Source organism: Topomyia yanbarensis, chromosome 2, assembly GCF_030247195.1.
Source record: "Topomyia yanbarensis strain Yona2022 chromosome 2, ASM3024719v1, whole genome shotgun sequence".
Lineage (NCBI taxonomy): Eukaryota > Metazoa > Arthropoda > Insecta > Diptera > Culicidae > Topomyia > Topomyia yanbarensis.
In genome coordinates, this window is record NC_080671.1 from 183,792,285 (window position 1) to 183,808,456 (window position 16,172).

General features: G+C 42.3%; 1 protein-coding gene across 6 annotated transcripts in view; it reads right to left on the bottom strand.

Annotated features, from left to right (window-relative positions):
* Positions 1 to 16,172, bottom strand: part of LOC131682343 (uncharacterized) — a 364,899-nt gene that overhangs the window by 147,360 nt on the left and 201,367 nt on the right. The gene's annotated exons all lie outside the window — the stretch shown is intronic.

A 16,172-nucleotide genomic window follows, 5' to 3' on the forward strand; every position in this document is an offset into this window, starting at 1 on the left:
GTAGCACCAGCAGCAATCACGATCGTACCGGTGTAAATATGTATGATAGGACCCGATGCTTTCGTATCATCTCAACCGTGGCCCGTAATTGAGTTTAATGAATAGGCACATTTTATCTATAACCACAAATTGACTTTCATTCAGAAGGAGCGAGCGAGTGTCGCTGGGATTTGAGGATCTAGGACCGACAATGTCGGTGTCGGTGAATGTCAAAGCCATCCGGTGATAAATAGTTTGATAAAGGGAGATTTTTGTTCAATAGGTTCTGATAATGAACCTTTATAACAGCGATAATATCCATGATTGACGATGAATTGGTGTTTTGTAAAAAAGAGGAAGAATGCTTTTTTCCAAGTAAAACTTGAAATGGGTTTGTGCTAGATTTTAGTTGAAGTATTTTTTTGCAATTCATAGCAGATTCATTTGTTGGCTTCTTTGGTTTCGGTTTTATCCTTGCTAGCTTACGAGGTTATATGTGATCTCAACACGAGAGTAGCTGTCAAAATACGTGTGCTTGTATTGTTTAAATCTAGTTTTAAAGATTGCGTGCTTGGAGATTTGTAGTTATTTTGCAGCACTGTAATCCACGTGGACCAGATCATCAAATAAATTTTGTGATAAGTACCAAATTCCTGATTGAACTAGTTGTACTATCTTGTGATTGCAGAAACCAAACATTATTCAAGTGTGGATTGAGACAATAAATCTAAGGCATTAAATTAAGTTGGATTTTTGTGTTTCATCTCGTTAGTAACTAGCACCAACTTGGGGGCAAGTTAGGCGCTTTATCAAAACTTGTCAAGAAATTATTACTGGTTAGGTACTTCATCCAAACAGTCACATGACAAATGTGAACCTCCTAAGGCAATTGGTCCCTAGTGATGTCCCGGGAAGCAAGACAGAAGCTCTGATTTGCTGACGAAAAAGCGAAAACGGACTCCTAGTGTTGAGCGACCGTGAAGTGCTGTAGAAATTGAAGTGGTACATCTACGGTATGGTGGTGTCATTGTTCCATGGGCGCATGTGAAGAAGTGCCTGGATAAATGGATATTTTTATGTGGAAGTATCAGTTAAAGCTGAGACCTGTGTCTGAACAACAGGAAAGACCAACGACGTTGCACGGTGAAACCAATCCAAAAAAGGGGAACAAAATCTATGAGTGGCTTTAACTGCCGTTTTAAAGCCCATATTCTTTGTAACTAAGATATTTTCATAATATTCTTCTGCTTATTTGAAAAAAAATGATTAGGTTAAAGTACAGTACCCGAGCAAAAAAATCCAAATTTTTTAGATTAGGTCTTTATTTGGCACAAGTTCGTTATAACAAACCATGAACAAATTGTAGATTAATGTTTTTGGCCAAAATTTAGCTGTGCCATCTATGTGAGTCGTTTTGCTCCTGATACCATGAGCTCCAGTTTCTGTGAGCCGTTTAGCTCACAGTTTTATTGCGATCTACTCGGATAGTCCCGGCGGACTTATCCTACTATGACTGTGAGTCTCCAGGCGGAGGAATTTTTCCCGAAACCGATGTCCGCTTCTGTGAGTCCTTTGGCTTGTAGTTTTATCGAAGGTGCAGAGGTCTGTTCAGCGATTCCGGGTGGAGTGTAGCTTCCATTTGACAGGCACCCCAATGACCCGCTGATGGCGGCTCAACGCGATGAACTCGATCTAGTCACCGGCGGTGGATCTAGCCTACTCACGAGCTGCCCGGTAGAGTGATCAGGTCGGCCCGGCGATTCCGGTGTAGTATGGTGTTCGGTTCGCCGGTGTCCCGACGACCTAAACCCGGTGCAACGTCGCGTACTACTCATCTGATCCCCGGCGGTGGATCTAGTCTATTACGATGAAGTGTTCTCCGGAGGGAGAGTTTCTTCCGAGCGCGATTTGTTCTTTCGCGGTGACCTTCTTGTGGGCGGCGTTACTTTGTTGGTGTCTTCGCCACTTCCTTCATCTCGGATAGTATATTCGGCACCACTCTGAATCTCTCCCACATATGCTCGTCGCGGCATATCTCTTCGACGATATTGTCGACAATCTCGCTGGGACCCCTTCGAACTTCTTGGAACCAAAGGCATTCGAAGACCACATGTTCTGCTGTCGGTTTCACTTTCCGGAAGCATCCGTGCCCGGACAAAAACTGAGTCGAATGGCAGGTTACCTCTCCATGCTTCCTATGCACCCACGCTGGCACATTTGGGATCAGTCGAGTCCGCTCTGACCAGTCTCCTTGCATTTCGTGCATTCTACGTACTCATCCACGAACAGCTATTAGGCGAAACGTGCTTGTCAATTTCGTCCGGTCCCGCTTTGAGGTCAACACAGGTTAACCCGATATGCCATACCTCAGTATTGAGGATGATACACCCGTTAGGAGTCGTCTCGTGCTGCTTCTTCTTCTACCAAAGCTCGGCATGATCCTTGCCAATATATTAGTTATTCTCGCTGTCTTATCACATACATAGTCGACGGTGGCTGTTATAATTTAACCGATATTCAGTCATCACTTCTAGGTGCTTCAGAACACGCATCGATACGATGGCGTTTCTTCCGGCGCTGATTACGACACGCTGGATTTGTTTCTGTTGCTGACCAACACTGCTTCCGTCTTGTGGCGAGCAAGTTTCAACTTGACGTCAGTCATTCAGGTTTCCACGATGCCTATTGTCTCTGCCGTCAACATCTTCACTTTCTCGTGGGTCTCGCTGGTTATCGTCAGGATAACGTCATCTGTAAAGCCGACGATCTCAACTCTTCTGGGCAGTTCCAGTGTTAACACTCCGTATTTTATAGAGCGTTGGGCCTAGTATGGAGCCTTGAGGTACTCCCGCCGTGGCCCTAATCGACCTCTGCACCATGTTCGATGTCTAGACCAGTACTCGGTTCTGGAAAACACTTTTCAGAATCTTACACAGATAGTCCGGAACCTGTATTCTGTGTCGCGCTACGGCGATGTCCCCCCAGCTGGCACTGTTGAACGTGTTCTTCACGTCTGTAGTTACCACGGCGCAGTAGCGATTACCCCTTCTCTTTTGCTTCAATGCTTTCTTCGCGCTCGCGATGACTGTGCGGATGGCGTCCACCGTCGGTATCCCTTTCCGGAACCCCATCTGCCTCTGCGATAGTCCGTTCTCACTTTCAGCGTAGGTCGTCAGCCTATTGAGGATGACCCTTTCCAAGAGCTTACCAAGAGTATCCAGCAGGCATATAGATCGATACGATGCTGGATCTCCTGGTTTTGGTAGTAACACCAGCTTCTGCATCTTCCATCTATCCGGGTAGTAGCCTTCGTCCAGGCATTTCTTTAGGACTATCCTGAACATGTCTGGAAACGCCAGGATGGCGGTCTTCAGTGCCACGTTGCGGATACCATTCGGTGCGGGAGCATTCTTCGCTTTCAGCTCTTTTGCCACAATAAGAAGCTCGTTGTTGGAGACTCGATTGTTATCAGCATTTTCACCGTCTGCATCAACGTACGGTGTAGGTGATCATGCGGTTGGGTCGTGCTTCGGGAAACAACCCTCCACTATTATTTTCAGTTTGTCGGCGCGCATTTCGACTGGCGTCATTGTACCCTTGATCCTGGCCATAACGACACGGTAAGAATTGTCCCAGGGATTAGCGTCTACTTCTCTGCACAGCTCCTTGTAGCAGGTGGACTTGTTTAGCAATATCTCACGTTTAAAAGAGGCCTTGGCTGCTCGGAATGTTACGTTACACTTTTATCTGACTGCCTCAGATCTTGCGCCCTAGACGCGTCTTCTGGCTTTTCAGCAGGCAGCCCGGAGGATCCTTAGCCTTTCGTTCCACCAGTACGCCGGACGGTGATAGATCCTCGGCTCCATTTTCCTCGGCATTGTTACATCGCATACTCAAGCTACTGTTTCCGACAGCTCATCGGCACTCGGAATTGGAGTGACGCTGTCAGCACAAAGTGCTTCCATAAAAAGGCCCTTTTCAGTCCTTTATCTTCCACTTCCGCTCGCTAGTCCTCACTCTCAACGCTACCGTACAATATCGCCGACCAATGATGTAGTGGATCGCTCGATGGTCACTATGTGTGTACTGCTCACTAGCTCGCCAATTCATGTTATCCATCAGCGACGGCTGTAGAATGTTACGTCGATGATAGATTCCCGGTTGTCTTTACGGAATGTGCTAGAGGAACCTTCGTTGCACAGCTTTACGTCCAGCTTGGCCAGTGCTTCCAATAGGCTGTAACTTCTTGCGTTGATCAGCCTGCTACCCCACTCCACGGCCCAAGCGTTAAAGTCTCCTCCTATAACAACCGGCGTTCGTCCGACTAACGAGTCAGTTAGTGCGTCCAGCATCCGATTGTACTGCTCTGGTGTCCACCTTGGGGGAGCGTAGCAGCTACAGACTAATACGCCGTTAATCCTGGCGACCACGAAGCCTTCGTGTGTGTTATCCACCACCTGTTGGACAGAAAAATCGCTCATTACTTGGATTGCAGTTATCCCTGCACTATCCACCACCCCGTTACCGTTATCGTGAGGAACACGATACGGCTCTGCAATATTTACAACGTAGCCCTTCGTGTCTGTTGTTGATAGCCACAACAGTTGCTGTGCAATGTCGCAATGATTGAGATTTTGCTGGGTTATCTCTATAATTTTTGGCCTGCCTTCGCCTTTTTGTACGCAGGGCATTTGAAGCCGTCCGTTGTGTGGTCGTTTCCGTCTTCCGGTTTGCAGATCATGCACCTTAGTTGCTTCGTGTAGTCTCCAGCAACGTGCCCCTTTCCTCCGCATTTTCTACACCGTTGACTTGTCCGGGCCCTTGCAGTTCCTTACCGGATGTCCCAGGTCCAAGTACCATAAGCATCTTTCCATCTGTTTGGTAACTCGCGGAGCGACTTTCAATGAGCACACCGACAATCCGATTTTTATTTTGCCGGTCTCCGCCAGTTTGTTGGCAACGACCACTGGTGGTCAAATCGCCGTCGTTTGAGTACCTCTCTACGATTTCCAAATCTTAATAGTCGCCGGTACGTCCAGTTTGCACTGCTCTATCAGTGTACCCTTCAATTTTTCTACGATCGTTATCTCGTCTAGACCCTTGCATTCGACTACGGCTTTCTGCGACAGAGCTGAGCTCTTACGTTCGCTTCGCTGCCCAAGGAATTAGCAACGAGCTCGCGGTAGGTCGAGCTCTTGACGGAATGATTCTTCTTCAGATCGAAGATCATTTCGCCTTTCTGAGTGCGTCTCGTTTTAACAACGTTCTCTCACAGCTCTTTCAACTCAGGGTCCTCTCTTACTTTCTTAAGAAGAGCGGCTTAGGACATCGTATCGTTCGCTTCTATGATCAGTGCATCGCCCTTTTACCTCTCCCGAGAAGGCTTCCGTTTCTCTTTCTTCTCTTGCTCCTTTTTATTTTCTTCCTTATGTTTCCGTTCCCTCCGCTTCGCCTGCTGGTTTCCTACGATGCGCCAACCACGGTCTTTCCCAACGCTCTGATCGCAAGAGCCCTCCAGCTCGCTCTTCTGCTTTTTCGGGTCCTCTTGCTCCCTCGGCTTGTCCCTCGCTCTTTACACCGAGCGAGCATTGTGGTGATTCTTCAGTGTCACCTCAGTTTCTGCTGTCGCGTGTTCTGTGGCTTCCATCACAGTTTTTTCAGTTGATTCGGCTCTCATAAAGAGCACCTTCTGCTCGCGTTCAGCAGCTGTTACGACCGATTTGATACTCGTAACTAGCAGCTTCGCCTTGTTGTGTACATTGTGTTTGTCGTTCACGAGCTCATAGAGCTCATCGACCTTTTTCCTCACCTCCGTCAAGTACGACTTCCCGAGATGTAGGTTCTTCTGGGTGGTGTCGCTACCTGTTTTCGGGGTGAACACTCGATTCGGTAACGCCATTTCACGTTGGTTTCTCCGTGGCTCACTTTGTACCAAGCCGCTTTCGGTACTCGCTGTGGCTACCAGTGGCGTAACTGGTGATCTCTGCAGCTTACCGCTCCTTGCAAACGCAATCGCGTCCTCTTCATTTGTTTTATTGGATGTCTCCATTTTGTGGGGTCCCAACTTCGGGCCGCTATCTCCACTCGTTGCACATAGTCGCCTCTCGTGATCCCATGATTATCTATACATACTATACATCTACATCTATACAAACTTTGCAGCAGAGAAGTCATGATAGGGTTGACACTATCCTTCATGAGAAGTAGTATTCAGAGCCGGATCGGCGTAAAATCGGGAATGCTACAACCGAATCTAGTACCACCAACTAAATGGTGACGAGTTTTGAACGGAGACCCGGAGACCTGCCAGGGTTTTGTTGGTACGGAGGCAGCCATGCTGTTAGCCCACTCGCCATTTTAAGTTTGGTATCCTTCCTTACTCAGGGAGTAGAACAGCACGCCTGTCAGTACAAAGTCGCCATCCAATTCGTGATCCTTGCCCTGTTCGTTGACGTTCGCCATGTCCAGTATGCCATAATCAGGATGTTACTGGCGTCGATCCTGATGTGCCGGTTGGCCCTCCGGTTGAGCTTTTATTGCTAAGATCGTAGATTTTTGGAATCTTAGGATCTTAGCAGAAGCGGCACAGACTCACTTCGTTGGAGCTGCTTTTGGAGTTGTGGCTTTTTAGAGGTTCAGCAGAGCCCAATCCAAACCCCATCACAAAAACCCCTAGCAAAACTCCTCAACTCGCAGTAGGGCCGGGGGGAGCGATTCGTCAAGCCCCTAGACTCCTGTCCTTCCTGTCCCTGCTGCTCCCGTCACTGTATGTGTGTTTGTATGATTTTCCTCAGACTGTGCAACCTTCCCGTCAGCTGCTATTGAATTTTGTGTCGATCGGAATTCCAGTTTCGGAGTTATGGGTTGAAGGGTGCGGCCACACAAAAATTTTTCATATAAAGTGTCATATAAAAATGATGCAAAACTATATCAAATGGGTGCAAAATAACATGAATTTCGCTAATTACAAACCAAAGCCGCTTTGATCATATTGACCACGTACGACGATTTCTGTGTCTATAGAAGCAAGAATTGAATAATGTTTAAAGGGGAGTAAAAGAAAATTTAAAAAAATAATTTGTATTTTTGGTGCCAAATGTCTTTAACATGCATGAATCGTCAAGATTTGATGTAATCTCAAAAAAAATTATTGTCGAAAATTGACTTTTGTCACTTCCCCATTCATCCTCATACCCCCACCTCTCAACCTCATCATCTTTATACAAGCATTATATCACTAAGCATACCAAAATTAGTTGGGAGTGGTTGGTTCGATTGTGAGTTATTCACCTCACGCCCTCCCCCTCACACAACCACCCCGCATGTCAAAATAAGTTAGCAGAAAGACAACATTGAACTAATGCTGATTAAGCCAATTAGAGATTATATTTTTTTTTGCTTTTTTTGTTTCAAGTGTGGCTTCCATCACAGTTTTTTCAGTTGATTCGGCTCTCATAAAGAGCACCTTCTGCTCGCGTTCAGCAGCTGTTACGACCGATTTGATACTCGTAACTAGCAGCTTCGCCTTGTTGTGTACATTGTGTTTGTCCTTCACGAGCTCATAGAGCTCATCGACCTTTTTCCTCACCTCCGTCAAGTACGACTTCCCGAGATGTAGGTTCTTCTGGGTGGTGTCGCTACCTGTTTTCGGGGTGAACACTCGATTCGGTAACGCCATTTCACGTTGGTTTCTCCGTGGCTCACTTTGTACCAAGCCGCTTTCGGTACTCGCTGTGGCTACCAGTGGCGTAACCGGTGATCTCTGCAGCTTACCGCTCCTTGCAAACGCAATCGCGTCCTCTTCATTTGTTTTATTGGATGTCTCCATTTTGTGGGGTCCCAACTTCGGGCCGCTATCTCCACTCGTTGCACATAGTCGCCTCTCGTGATCCCATGATTATCTATACATACTATACATCTACATCTATACAAACTTTGCAGCAGAGAGGTCATGATAGGGTTGACACTACCCTTCATGAGAAGTAGTATTCAGAGCCGGATCGGCGTAAAATGGGGAATGCTACAACCGAATCTAGTACCACCAACTAAATGGTGACGAGTTTTGAACGGAGACCCGGAGACCTGCCAGGGTTTTGTTGGTACGGAGGCAGTCATGCTGTTAGCCCACTCGCCATTTTAAGTTTGGTATCCTTCCTTACTCAGGGAGTAGAACAGCACGCCTGTCAGTACAAAGTCGCCATCCAATTCGTGATCCTTGCCCTGTTCGTTGACGTTCGCCATGTCCAGTATGCCATAATCAGGATGTTACTGGCGTCGATCCTGATGTGCCGGTTGGCCCTCCGGTTGAGCTTTTATTGCTAAGATCGTAGATTTTTGGAATCTTAGGATCTTAGCAGAAGCGGCACAGACTCACTTCGTTGGAGCTGCTTTTGGAGTTGTGGCTTTTTAGAGGTTCAGCAGAGCCCAATCCAAACCCCATCACAAAAACCCCTAGCAAAACTCCTCAACTCGCAGTAGGGCCGGGGGGAGCGATTCATCAAGCCCCTAGACTCCTGTCCTTCCTGTCCCTGCTGCTCCCGTCACTGTATGTGTGTTTGTATGATTTTCCTCAGACTGTGCAACCTTCCCGTCAGCTGCTATTGAATTTTGTGTCGATCGGAATTCCAGTTTCGGAGTTATGGGTTGAAGGGTGCGGCCACACAACAATTTTTCATATAAAGTGTCATATAAAAATGATGCAAAACTATATCAAATGGGTGCAAAATAACATGAATTTCGCTAATTACAAACCAAAGCCGCTTTGATCATATTGACCACGTACGACGATTTCTGTGTCTATAGAAGCAAGAATTGAATAATGTTTAAAGGGGAGTAAAAGAAAATTTAAAAAAATAATTTGTATTTTTGGTGCCAAATGTCTTTAACATGCATGAATCGTCAAGATTTGATGTAATCTCAAAAAAAATTATTGTCGAAAATTGACTTTTGTTATACAAGCATTATATCACTAAGCATACCAAAATTAGTTGGGAGTGGTTGGTTCGATTGTGAGTTATTCACCTCACGCCCTCCCCCTCACACAACCACCCCGCATGTCAAAATAAGTTAGCAGAAAGACAACATTGAACTAATGCTGATTAAGCCAATTAGAGATTATATTTTTTTTGCTTCAAGTGTTTCACTGTCGACACGTAGCTCGTCAAGTTCGTGGCTGGCGAGTCATTGCATATAGTTACAAAGTGTACTAAGACTGTTGTAGTCATTTTCCCAATTATATTGAACATAACTAACCATGGAGTGATAGTTTGGAGAAATGAGAAAGGCACAATTGCACTACTAGGTGGATTGAACCATATTTTTTCAATTTCTGGCCACTGTGCAACGTCTCCATTTTAATCAGTAATAGCCAAGGTTCCGGTTAAAATTCAAATAGTAGTTCAAAATCAAAGCAAAAATGAATTTACGAGCAAGTTAATGATGTTAGATTCGAATCATAGCAGAGGTTCTTGATGTATGAGCCAAATTGTGAAAACTGAATTATGAACCGATATTTTGTGAACTAATTGTCGAGCACACGAACTATAAAATAAACAATATACAACCACTGTTGTCCATGGCAGAGGAGGAGACGATCAAAAAAGGCCTTTCTTACGACGTGGTATATGAACCCATTTGGGGAAGTTGGCATTCTATAATCGAGTTTCTCCATACAGATTATAAAAAACCTTGCAAATCTGATGTCTTAATTACATAGACTAATTATGATCATCTTTGTATATATCTGTCTTAAGAAGGAAAGAACTAAGGGATGGGTTGAAGGATAGCATTTGACCGCTTTTACGCAGTCGAAACCTCACATTAGCTTGTCTAGTGTCTGTGAATTAGTTTATGTGGTTACCCGAGAAACCATTACAACACGTACGAAAATCTAGTTGCTCATCTGATCATGATGGGTCACGACATGCCAACCAAACAAGCACGGAACCTACCGACATACGGACAGAAAGTCATTCCCATTCAATCAGTCTTGGGAACCCAGACTGTTCGAGCACGTCTCGTGTGCCCCATTTTCTAGGTCAACGAAGGCAAAAAAACTGGAGCAAATGATTGACCCTAGAGCCCCACGGCATCAGCGATAAACGGGTGCTCTCGTTCACAGAACCCATTCGGAGTATCACCCGCGCCGTTTATCATCTCTATTGTGAATATTTAGAATGGATGGAATTTACATACAAATCCCATTTGTCCCGGTTCGCGCTTCCACGGTGCTGATGAGGTGATGACATGACTAAACCGGGTATGTATGTGATCTTGACACACAGAGGAGCGCTGCAACAGGCAAAAGATTGAACTGTGGCCATGCAAACATCTCACATGGCATGTACTCCACCTACGTGCCCAAACGAACGTTTTGCATACTGCTCGTTCCTTTGTGGCCACAAGTCCAAGCCGAACCGCGATCGAGCTGGACGGAAAATGGGGGCAACCTCAACGACCGAATAAACGGCAGAGGCGGTGGCTTCAATGCAGGCAAAGATGATTATCAAACGCCATAAACAGTTTGTTTTCAGTTTGTTTTCTTCATTTAGTAGTTTTTTTTAGCTTGTTTACGTAATTGTAACGGGAGAGCGTACCTTGCTGAATGTTGCGTCGAGATCAAACCTGTTTGGCGGTCTATTTTCTCGCTGCTCTTCATTCTTACGCTCATGTGCAGGGTAGCTAATGAGCGCAGGGGAGGGTTGGCCTTTTTGTTTTGTAGGTCATGTTTGCGTCGGATTATTTCTGGGTCACTCCGGATAAATTGGACCGTCGAGATGGAATATGTCCGTGGTGTAAAATGTACGTCAGATGCTGTATGTTCGGAAGAACTAACTACAGTCTGGAAAAGAAAATGCACCAATCTGGCGGAGCTTGTGACTATGGAAACTCTATCAGTTACTTCATTCAGACATAGAGATTTTCTTGAATAAACAATTGCAAGGAACTGCCTTCATATCAATTCAATCATAATAAGAGCTTAATTTTTTAAGATCTACCTGATTGGTAGCAATCATACCGTTTTTCCTTACCGAAATGTTTACCCTATATTAAACCGACCAATAACACTTCATCAGCTTCATCGTAAAACCGCATACCGAACGAAACACGACCATAAAAAAACTCCCGAAAACAACTCACGGAAGCTGACAGGCTGTCGTCGTCATCAAGCCCGCACCCATCTGCCAACCAGCTCCCAACCGATTCCATTCGATTCGAATGCTAATGTGCCGGACCGTGATCCAGTGTAAAGATAGGTGATTAGTATAGATGGGAAGATTCCCCGCGCGACGATCAATGAGTGACTCCCAAAGTATCGGTAATCAAGTTGTACACGAACGGTCAGGCCTAGAGAGGATAAAACCAGTTATTCACGAGCAGTCAGTCAGTCGTTCGATGGCGTGGGTTTTAAGAAGTCATTATAACAGCTGGTCTACCCCAGATGTATGAAGTTGTCAAAAAGGGGTCGGATCGGGTGCCTTGTGGCCGCGAGCGCAGTGAAAGACAGAAAAGGCGCATGTCATAATCATTAACTGTGGATGGATTTTTGACAGTTGCTAGTCCGGCGATCTGTCTTTGATTTGCCCGATCGTAATCTTCGCTGCAGGTCTGTCCGCATTCGTTGGGGGCCCTTTATGCCCTTGTGATCAGTGGTAAACGAATCAAATCGCTACAACGATCATTTGAGTTGGATGAGCTTCTGGATTATTAATGGATCGAAAGGATTCGCAAAGGGATGGTACGGGCGTCTGATCTATCGGAAGGTCTGATCTCTGTTAAGGAACTGTGCGAGAAACGACATCGTGATGAAGCGAGTTCGGGATGGAATTGGGATCGATTGCATAGCACGGTCGTAGGATCTGATCTTACCTAGACAAATGATTCGCTAAATTAAATGGTAGTTGTGCTTGAAGATGCTACATTGATGGGGGTCCTGATATATGATCGGATCTTCATTGATCGATAATATGCTGAATTAATTGAAATGATTGTCTTCGTTACAGTGACAGGATTAACTCAGCTGGTGATCTGATTGATGTACGACCGTTTTGTCAGTAGCGTAAAGCTCATTAAGCTACCTTGAGAATCGAATCTGACAGATAATAGTTACTGCTGTCCTTGGAGAATAGAGGTGCATTGCTTTGATGCTACGTTTGATTCGCGGTGCCCCATTTTATACTTAACGTTATCTGCAAAATTCAAAAATCTAAAAGCCAAGAGCTTAAAATACTTTCTTTTATCAAATAAATATGAACAATATTTCCAGATATCTTAAAATTAGGGATTCGAAAATGAGAGGATCGGAGTGCAATTTCGAAAGCACTCAAGTTGAGTGAAAAGAAGAAGACCTGTCGATTTCAATTAATTGATTCTTTTTTTTTTCCTTTCTTCATTATTTTTGATGATCTCTCTCATTTTATTCCATAGCAAACAAAAATAAAACGGAAGACAGTCACATACTGAACACATTAAATCGCAACAATAATTCTAACTTAATGACTTCTGGATTCAACCAGTTACAACATTTTAGTCGCTCTCCGTGATAGCCTACTGATGTCTGTTCACTATATCGTCACGTCGTTTTCAAACTTACATAGACATTCATTGGAAACCATCGGAAGCGACTAAAATGTTACTACTGGTTGCAACATTAAGTTTATTATGATTGATTGACTGATATATGGTTCAGCATAAATTGACATCGGATGGAAAGTAAATATAAAATCACGACAGTTTGTCTTACGCCTACTGTGTACGTTTCTGCATATCAGCGTGGTTAGTAGTATACAAGAGTATACAATTCGTAGGTATACAGGGTGTTTGGTTCACGGTTAAGAATCTCTCGGGGTTTGATAGACTGTCATATTTGGAGAAAAAAATTGTTCTACACATACCCTCATATCTCAACCGTTACAGAGTTATTGAACTTTTTATGTGAAAAACTTATTTGTCTTAAGGTACCTCTAACTTTAAAAGTAAACTTTGTATTTTAAATGTTTTAGTTCCATTCGAAAGGTGAGAAAATTTCCTATTAAATGGTGTCCTCGTATCTTTTAGTTAATTAGTTTTAATTACCTTTTAGCTGTAAAGTAGTTAAAAGTTAGTGTTTTTGAGGAGGTTTTTGCTAATTTTCTCGAAATAATGAAGTATGATTATAGCAATATCCATTATCCAAAAGTTGGGTTTTAGAATGATTCATAATTTGTTCTTGGTCGTCATATTCCTATCTCTTCTCATTTCTTTGTAATTTCATTACTATACTTTTCCTGTAACCGACTTGCAAGTGCTTAAAAAACTCTAATCTAAAAAATATTCTTTATATCGTTATTTACAAGATTTCACTGGAAAGCTGAGAAAATGTCCTATCAGTGTATGTACAAATATCTTTTAGTTAAGTGTACTAAATGATTTTATACTAACCAAATAACTCAAAATTTGTGTTTTTTGGAGTTTTTTAATTATTCTAATTATTAATCAACAAAATTTATCGTTTCTCTTGTTCATTTGATGCCCCTTAATGTTCTCTATAACTTTTTATTTGACACTTTGTCTATATCTCTTTTCATTTTGCTGCTATTTAATAGTTAACACAGCATGACCTCGCCACAAATGTAGTGGGTTCGAAATCGTTATTTTTGCATATGAAACGATGTGATAAAAACGATTTTGCGTCGAAACTAAAAGATATAATTGGATGGAATCAAAGAAAGAACTGTAAAACTTGCTGAGATGCATTTCCATGATAATAATAGTGATGTTCATTATTTACTATTTTAAGAAAATTAACAAAAATGCTAATAATAGCACTAACTTTAAAGTAATTTACTTCTAAAAGAATACTAAATTCACTTAACTGAAAAGTATTAAGACATTTTTCTCTGTAAAATTTTCCTGGCTTTCGAATAAAAAGACAAAAAGTACAATAAGTGCCATACTTTTTCAATTAGAGCTGGTATTAGTGAAAATGAGATAAAAATATCCAAGTTGAATAACCCAAACTCATGAAAATAAGAAAAGGTAAGTGTATCATGTCAAAGAACGAATTATGTAGCTCTTCAAGACTAAGATTATTCAAATGATGAGGTTAACTATTAGGATTTTCAAGAAATGAACGAAAAATTGATTAAAATTGTTTAATTTTTAATAAACTACTTTGAAAAGGCTACTTAAAGCCATTAGCTGAAACATGTGATGACATCACTCAATGCGAAATTTTCTCACCTTCCCAGTGGACCTAAAATATTTGAAATACAAAGTATACTTTTTGAGTTAGAGGTATTATAAGATAAATAAGTTTTTAACGCAAAAAGTTCAATAACTTTGTAATGATTGAGATTTTTTTTCAATTTGTTTATTTGATAAGGCGCGTATGCGTTAGCTTAAAGGTGCCATTTTTTCATTGTTTTACATTTTGAATTTCTTAAAATTAGGGGGTTACACATTTCAATATTATTTTTTTTATATAATGAAACTAAAAAAAACTTTACAGCTAACTTATACATATAAAAGTGGGGATAATATAATATTCGTAAGATCAGGGGGACGGGTCATTTTGTGTGTTCTTTGTACAGCAGTTCACTTTATGATTTTTAGAAAGGAGATTGTTGGAGAAATTAATTATTAACTAAGCGGAACATTTTACAAGCTTATTAACTAGAAATAACTAGAGAGAGTGGTTCAAGGTTGGGGGAATTAATTAGGGCTATTTTAAAGTAGTGGTACTGTTGGGCATTTCTTAACGAGATTAAATATTGATCAACTAAAACTAGAAGATAGGGGGGCACATAAATGATTGAGGTTTGATGGTATGTGTAGAACGATTTTTTTCTCCAAATATGACAGCCAATCACCCCTCGAGAGGTTCTTAACCATGAACCAAACACCCTGTATAAACATCTGAATAATACCTGTACTATACCTGTACTACACCAATATCAACCATACCCCAAACATAATATCAATTGACCCAACCTACGACACCACATCGCATCTCAAGCCGATAGTTTCCCACGACTCGAAAATCTTACATCGAACATGACGAAACCATACCACACGAAAATTACTGACAGCGCTTAAATAAATCAAACACTCAGACCATGAATTCCAAGCATAACACTTAGCCCCATTGACACAAAAACCCACTTCGTACAAAAGACAACATGTACAGTACCAAACAACTATGTTTTTCACAGCTAGTAATAATCAACCAAATACATTTCTAAAACAGACCTGCACCTTTAGCACCTCGTAAACAGACCTACATCCAAACCGGAAAACTGATCTACATACAAGCCACAGAACCAAACTTACGTCCAAATCTCAAAACATAACCATGTTTCTAGCACACAATAAAAACAACACAAACTTAAGTCCAAAACCAAGAACGAAAATTTTGACCATAATAAATCATGCCTTCCGAACAGTAAAGCCATACGACAGCAAATTCCAACAAACAAAACATTAAGACAGACAGCACCGACTAAGCCATCAAGGTCAGCTCAAAATACCGATGTGAAACGAACGAGAGAATATGACGCGAGAGAACTGACTATTCGACTAAGCCCCTCCTTTCTCCATAAACATATACGCACACTGGCGAGACAGCCATAGAACAGCCATAGAAGTAACTTTAGACATAAGAACATTCATGGCGAGCTTTCGAAGCCCCGCCCATTAGAACGAAACTAACTATCTGATAGGAAAATTAGCTTTAAGGTTAACATGTATTAGTTAGTATAAGTAGATTAAGTTGACGAAATAAAGCGACAGTTTTTCGACAGACTTTCAAAGAGTTTTTTTGAACACCGAATACCAAATCATGTATAATATGTATAATATATGGCGACCGTAAGAAAAAAACCTTCAAAAATCAGAGCAAAAAAAGTTAAGTGCTAAACAAAAATTGCCAAACCAGTGCTCTCCGACTTACATACAACTATGCTAACACGTCTTAAACTATCAGTGATCAAAGAATAAAAGTGCATTTTTTTGAGTGATGTGAAAGTAGTACGCGTGAAAGATGGAATAAAAGGTAATCACCATCGAACATTACTACTTGTTGACTGAAGTGTACTCTTTCCAAGAACATACATGCACGCAGCACAATATGAAAAACCCACCAGACAATCAGTAATGTGAAGACTAGTAATGCACAGACCAGTGGTTTAGGAATAGGACATCTATTCCCCGTTGTC